A 7,224-nucleotide genomic window follows, 5' to 3' on the forward strand; every position below is an offset into this window, starting at 1 on the left:
TAATAATTGACGGCTGTACTCGCAACTAGTATCGGATTGTCGATGCCACAGTAAAGATCAAAGGACTGTACGCACGCGCTATGTTCGAGAGCGGAGATGTGCGTCCTTTTGTTGAATTACCTTGGCCAGACATCACCCTTGGTTTGTTTGCTGGTGCATTGATATTCAAGTAAAACATGATTGAGATTGTACCAACAATATACTATTTAATTTTAAAAAATGAAGAAAAATATTTTTAAAAAATAAATAAAAATTTATTTTATTTTATTTTATTTTTTTTTTAGTACCATAGAATACATGCGCGTGAGGGTAATAAACTAAAAATTTTTTTTTATTGGGCCTAATAATTAATTTTATGACCTTAAAGCAGGAATGTTACAACTGCGGCATCGTGGAATATGCGCCGAATGAGGTGTCGCCGCGCATATTCCCATTACACCTTAAAAAATTCCTGGGGAGAACACTGCATAACGTTTTTTTTTATTGCAATTACTTATTTTTAGTTGTTTTTCTTTCTCTCTTTTATACATTGATCGCACCAGATTTGTGTGTGCCGCTGAAACAAAAGTGTATGTTCAGTTGAATAAATAAATTACAGTAATATCGCGAATTGTCAGTAAAACCTTTACTGTGTAGGCTAAACCATTAGCCTTACAATTTTTTTTTAGAATTCACAAGTTGAAATTCGCGGGGGAAATTCAGCATAAAAAAATGTGTTTCGCATGAAATTCACGTAAATTTAATTAACAAATGACAAATGTTGATTTATAAAATGTATATATAATTTAGCTTTAGTATAATGTAAAATTTCATCTACTTTGATCATGGACAACGTTTTCGGAGGCATGGAATGTGATCCCTCTCTTCAATGGCAAGGAGAGCAATTAATTGCTGTGCTGGATGTTACCACAGCTGCACAGGAGGGTGATTGCGCTTCTTAAAACTGATGGTGGCATGTGACTACATCGGAAATAACTAAAAAAATCAGATTTTTTAACGTTATATTTGCTCATCAGTTCGTAAAATCACTGAATATTATGATAGTCTCACCTATGCACGGTACTAGGCCTACTAAACGATGTCCCAGTACCCAACCGACTATTTTTTTAGCATTGACCAGGGACCTCCCTGAGTTTACATACTTCTGTCAGTTCTTGCACACACATGTGGCGTACAAAGAGAGTTCGCTAGCACGTAAACAAATCCGTACTTGGGTATAGCGGCGCGCATTCAGGCGTATTATGATTCATTTTAGAGAGTTGTCTATACTAATAATAATTAATAATAATTGGACGCGTTTTACGGAGCATCCAATCGGGTAGTTAAAGGGGAGGAGCAAAGGCCAAAACGAAATATCGGTGTCCAAACGATGCACTATTCAAACAGTGTTTTTAGACGCGTTTTGGTAGAACAATAGCACGTCTGAACACAGATTTGTCTTTTGAAATAATTTGGCGATCGCGCCTAAATATATATTAATATAAAATACATTTATATGATTCTTGTTCTTAAAATAATTACATTAGTGATTAACATTAAAATTTCATTATTTGACCTAATGTTGGAATTAAATAATGATGATAGTAATAATAATAAAATAATGTTTTTATTTGCTATGGACAAGCATTATTCTAGAATTAAAATTTACATTTAATGTTTGTAAATATAAATGTTTCCTTTCTTTTCCTAATTCTGGTTTTTTAATGAATGTATGTATTTTATTTCAGTAAATATTTTGTAGAAGGCTTTCAGCAAACCGGTGGACTCATCCTGCTCAGCTCAATGGCTATAATGTTGCTTTCTTGTTTTGTGCTCATTAATTCTGCTGAATGGTGAGTGGAAAAACTTGTTCTTATGAATTTCTTGACCATTGTAAAAGCTTTGTGGGATAATGTTCGACCTGATTCGTCACTAAGAATAAACATTACAATTTCAATGTTACAACACAAAAACTCTAATTATATTATTTTAAAATATATTAAAATAAAATTTTCATGAAATAAGTTTTTAATTGAGATTAATATAATTAACAGGGTAATACAATTGGAGAGATCAAAATAATAATATTATTTCATTTATGTCATTAATATGACGAAACAATGAACAAAACTATATAAAGTTGTTTTCTAGTATTGCCCTTGACAAACATTTAGACCCATTAACAACTTTGGAGAGATATTTATGTTTGGGACATCAGAAATTCAAATGACCCTCACATTTACACCCTAAACTGGATCATGCCCAACACATAATAATTTCTTCCTTGTAACTTTGTTAAACTTTCCCATATGTTTCGTTTAGATCAGTTGATCCATTTTCGAAATATCTGGTCTGGGACATTTTCCTTTGAATGGTCCTCATATCCATACCCTACTGCGGATTGTCACTAAAATTTGATCATTTCTTTATTTGATATTTACTGTTAATTGGTTTGGCATGGAGACCTTTTATATACAACTTTTATTCAAAAACAATAGTTGTACTGAATACAATTTACTCTACAATTTATTTCTCAATGGTGTTTTTTCGTGCAAGTCAGTTCAAATGAAAGTTGTGGTTAGATAAGATGTCAAAATTGACTGCAATCAGAGCGAACTTGGGCCGGCTCAAGTTCAGCTTACGTTCAGATATAAAGTTGGATCGGCCCAGGGCCGACGTAACTCTTAAGTGTGATTGGGGTCTTAGATTGACACTAAATATTAGGAGGCACATCCTTGATGTTTGGTCTATGCTTCGACAAATCATGGAAAAGTTCTAAGCATGGGAAGTCCTGGGGGTGGGGGGAACCCAGTGCAAAAAGATAGGAAAAAAAATCAGAACAAAAACAAGACCTTTTCAGCTACTGCTGGGAAAAGGCAATAATGATATAACAACAGCGCTTTAAGTATAGAGCATCTCTGCCCACCACCAATCTCTTTCTACAAAATAAATCCTCAAAAATATGTTTTTAATTTCCAACCACCATCTACTTAAAAAGATTACACTACACAAAATTTTCATTTTAAGATCAGACGTTTTGCTTTGAATGGTCCTATATCGACATCAAAATTTAAGCATTTTTCGAACGCTTCATTGTGTCAGTTGTACACCTGCCTATTCCTTACATCTTCTGGTTTAACACGCTGGTACGTTTTACTCTTATAGCTGACCAAAAAAATACCTGCCATGTATTGATGTTTAAATTGAAATATTATGCAAATAGAAAAATGAAGATTTGGTTTTTAGCCTCACATGTTTAAATGTAAAGATGCATTAAAAATATTTCCAATCAGTTCTGAAAAAAGTGAAGTTAGTATATAAAACGCTGTATACCTTTACTGTGATTGCACTAATTTATATATTCATCTATTGTTTCTGCCATGTTTAGGTCTTAGACATGTTAAATGACCCTCAAATTCACACTCAAATTTGGATCGTCATCAACACTTAATAATATCAGTTGATTAGTTTTTAAAATATCTTGTCTAGAATGTTTGCTCTAAAATCCTTTAATTGGTCCTCACATCCACACCCTACAGTACTCCGGACAATCACCAAACTTTAATAATTTCTTCATTGAGTTATACCTTACTCCGTGTTATTTTCAATTATGTCAGTGCAGCCTTTTCTTAAGATATGTTGCACACAAAAAAACATGCAAAACATGAAGATGTTAGTTTTACACACTCACACACAAGCTTTACATGACTAAAACATATATCTCAATTTAAATGGTATTTATTGTATATATAATAGATTTAGGCTATTTGGTAATAAATTATCTGCTAATGAACACAATTTGAATTTATTTGAGCAATCCTACTGTAATTTAGGCTTTCAACTCGTAATGAGTAATTCGTAAAAATCTGATACTGGTACGGGCATTTATGATGCGCCTTATCCTTGAGGTTATAAAGGGCAATTATTTTCCCTGATCATTGGGTCCACATGCTTTAAGTGTTGTTGCTGGTAATTAGCGCCGGAGCAGGCTATCCTACCAGGTACTGATACCGTTAGTAGTCGAACAAACTGAATTCAAAATTTATTCTGTACTGAATGTTCTTTTCTCAGTACTGTATAACTATAAATTACCCAAAGCACCTAAAATAATCTATGTTAAACCTGTAGGCAAAACATTAACATATATATATATATATATATATATATATATATAGTTATTAAAATACAGGGTTAAACAGTACAATGAGAACCATAAAATGGTAAAAGTCTGACATTCGTTATGAAGTTACAGGAGTTTATACAAAGCTGTTTTCAAACCAGTATTTGAGAAATCAGCCTTCAGACGTTACAATTTTGGGCATTTCTTAGGCAGAAACCATCACCAAATCGTGAAAAATTGTTATCAGCATTCAAAATTGGGAAAATAACAGCATAGCATTACAGTATTTATCAATACATAAAGGTTAGGTTAGTACAATAAAATAGATTTCCCAAATGTTGACATTCGAGCATGTATTGGCCATAATCTCCAAAACAGGATTTGTGACAAGTGACTTATTTGGCTTGTCTTTGCCACATATGTCTACACTCAGTGCGAGAGACATTACAAGCGTAATTTTGCTATTGGAGACTCGACCATCCTAAAATCAGCATATTGTTACTATATGTTAATTTAAACTGAATAAACTGATATGTAATGTGCAGTGGCGGTGGCAAGGGGGTCTTAAGCCCCCCGGTCCGGTCAAGCCCCCCCCCCAATCGGCCAAAGCTCGTCGGGCAGTCAGACCAAAAAAACAAAAAAAATAGGCTTAGTTTTCCCATCCCAGACATTTCCGGCCATCTAGACGTCCCAATTTTTTTTTTTTTGAAATGTCATTATGGGAGGAGGGGACATCCCCCTCCCATACCCACCCCTGGCTCTGGCCTTCGGCCCTCAGATAACACTGCGCGATATAGTTACACCCAAAAATACTTAGGCCCCCCAGTTGGACATCTTAGGGGCCCCCCACCAATAAATTCTATCCTAGAGCCGCCACTGGTAATGTGGCAGATACTTGATACTTTAGTTCAGAGAAGCCGTAATACTTTTACTTATAAGTTTGGCAATAGTAAATAGATTTCAGAACTGACCTGTCATTTAAAGCGTATAAATAATAATGATAATAATATATTTTAATATTATTATATATAATAATAATAATAACAAAAGCAGTAGAGAGCATATCTCCGCCCACTGCAAATCCCTTTCTCAAAAATAAATCCCTAAAAAGTATGTTCCTACTTTCGAACCACCAACCACCATCTACTTAAAAAAAAATACACTTAAACACGAAAGTTACATTCAAATTATTGTAGTTTATTACTTTTTGGGATATCTGATCTGGGACATTTTGCTTTGAATAGTCCATATATTCACATCCACACCAAAATTTAATCACTCAATTTTTCGAATGCCTTTTTGGTTTTTAGCGTCACATTGTATAGATGTATTAAAAATAATTCCCAATCAGTTCCGAAAAAAGTGAAGTTAGTACATAAAACGCTGTACAGCTTTACTGTAATTGCACTAATTTAGATATTCATCATAAACTATTGTTTATGCCTACAGTAATACAGTAAACTTATTTTTTAATGGCCCAGAGATATTTAGGTGTGGGACCTGGCCTCCATGCACACCCGACTTTGGATCGTCACCAACAATTCAAATTTATTTTCCTTGTAACTTGATTAAACTTTCACAAAAGTTTCATTCAGACCATTTTATTAGTTTTTTTAAATATCTGGTCTGGGATGTTTTCGTTTGAATGGTTCTCATATCCATACCCTTTTTTCATTAAAACATGACAAATTATTGTCGAAAGGGAAATTTTGATTCACACCTGAATTTTGATCTTCATCAATACTTAATAATATCTTCCTTGCAACTTGGTTAAACTTTCATTTATATCAGTTGATTAGTTTTTAAAATATCTTGTCTAGAACGTTTGCTCTAAAATCCTTTAATTGGTCCTCACATCCACACCCTACTCCGGACCGTCATTTTTTCATTGGGTTATGCCTAATACTCCCTGTTATTTTTAATTATGTCTGTGCAGCCGTTTCTTGAGATAATTCAAACACAAACAAACACACAAAGTCAATAAGACACCTCAAAAGTCGGGAAATCTCATTTCCCGCCATCTAGGAATAAAAATTTTCCAGGGGGAGAACCCCCACACCCCATTTCTTTTTGAGATTTATCAATACTTGGAAAAAAATACGTAGGCAACTCAATTTTTTTTATCTATACACTTACTGTAATAAGAATGAGAAAAATTAACCTGACCATTTTCAAGAGGGGAAAACCTCGAATTTTGAAGGACTTCAAATTATAGTCACTTCAGAAGTCTTGAAAGCTCATTTCCTGCCATTTAGAAATCAACACTTTACCAGGGAGAACCTGAATCCCCCTTTCACGTTGGTGTTCATTGATTCATGGAATCGTTTTCAAGAGGGGGGAATTTTGGAGTACTTAAAAGTCATTAAAGGTCACCTTAAAAGTCAGAAAAGCTCATTTCCCGCCATCTAGGAGTCAAAATTTTCCAGGGGGAACCTCCAGATCAACCTTTCTCTTGGGGGTTTATCGATTCATGGAAAAAAGAATACATATGCAACTACTCAATTCTTTTATGTATGTATACACACATAACAGGCCTTTTTAATGTAATAAAAATGAGAACAATAAGCAATCGTTTTCGAGAGGGGGAGAAAACCTTGAATATTTAAGAACTTGTCATTACGATACACCCAGCTCAAAAGTCGGGAAAGCTCATTTCCCAGCCTCCAGGAATCAAAATTTGAGGTTCCTCGGACTGCCGTCTTTTTGGGGGTTTTGGGGAAAATTCTGACCCCCATCCCCCTACATTTGAAGCCAGATCCCCCTGATTCATATTCCCATCCATTTTACTAGTTATGTCCCCCTCCCACTTTGAAAACGTTCTACCAGCTCTGCATTCTCTTTGTTCACTATCTTTGTTGTGTACTGCAAGCATTAATTATGAAATGCATATTTATATCATTTTAATTCTGCATGTAATATATAATTATGTTATTAATAGTACATAAAATTAAAATTTAATTATTTGACCAAATTTATATATTTTTTTCTAGAATTATAATAATTAAATTAACAATTAAACATTTTGATATTTATGGTGCATTTGTATTTTCTCATCCTAAATCTAATTAATGCAATTTATTTTACTATAGAAATTCTGAAGAAAATTTAGACATTGCACCTCTGCA

At 33.8% G+C, this 7,224-nt stretch overlaps 1 long non-coding RNA gene across 1 annotated transcript in view; it reads left to right on the forward strand.

The window, feature by feature from the left end:
• LOC117123134 overlaps positions 1 to 7,224 on the forward strand; it is a 29,396-nt gene extending 22,172 nt beyond the window's left edge. Inside the window, exons 3-4 of the long non-coding RNA XR_004447807.1 lie at positions 1,728 to 1,832; positions 7,189 to 7,224. This is a non-coding gene — a long non-coding RNA (uncharacterized LOC117123134). The remainder of the gene's footprint in view (positions 1 to 1,727; positions 1,833 to 7,188) is intronic.

Source organism: Anneissia japonica, unplaced genomic scaffold, assembly GCF_011630105.1.
Source record: "Anneissia japonica isolate Jap-2015-1 unplaced genomic scaffold, ASM1163010v1 scaffold5067_len495651_cov149, whole genome shotgun sequence".
Lineage (NCBI taxonomy): Eukaryota > Metazoa > Echinodermata > Crinoidea > Comatulida > Comatulidae > Anneissia > Anneissia japonica.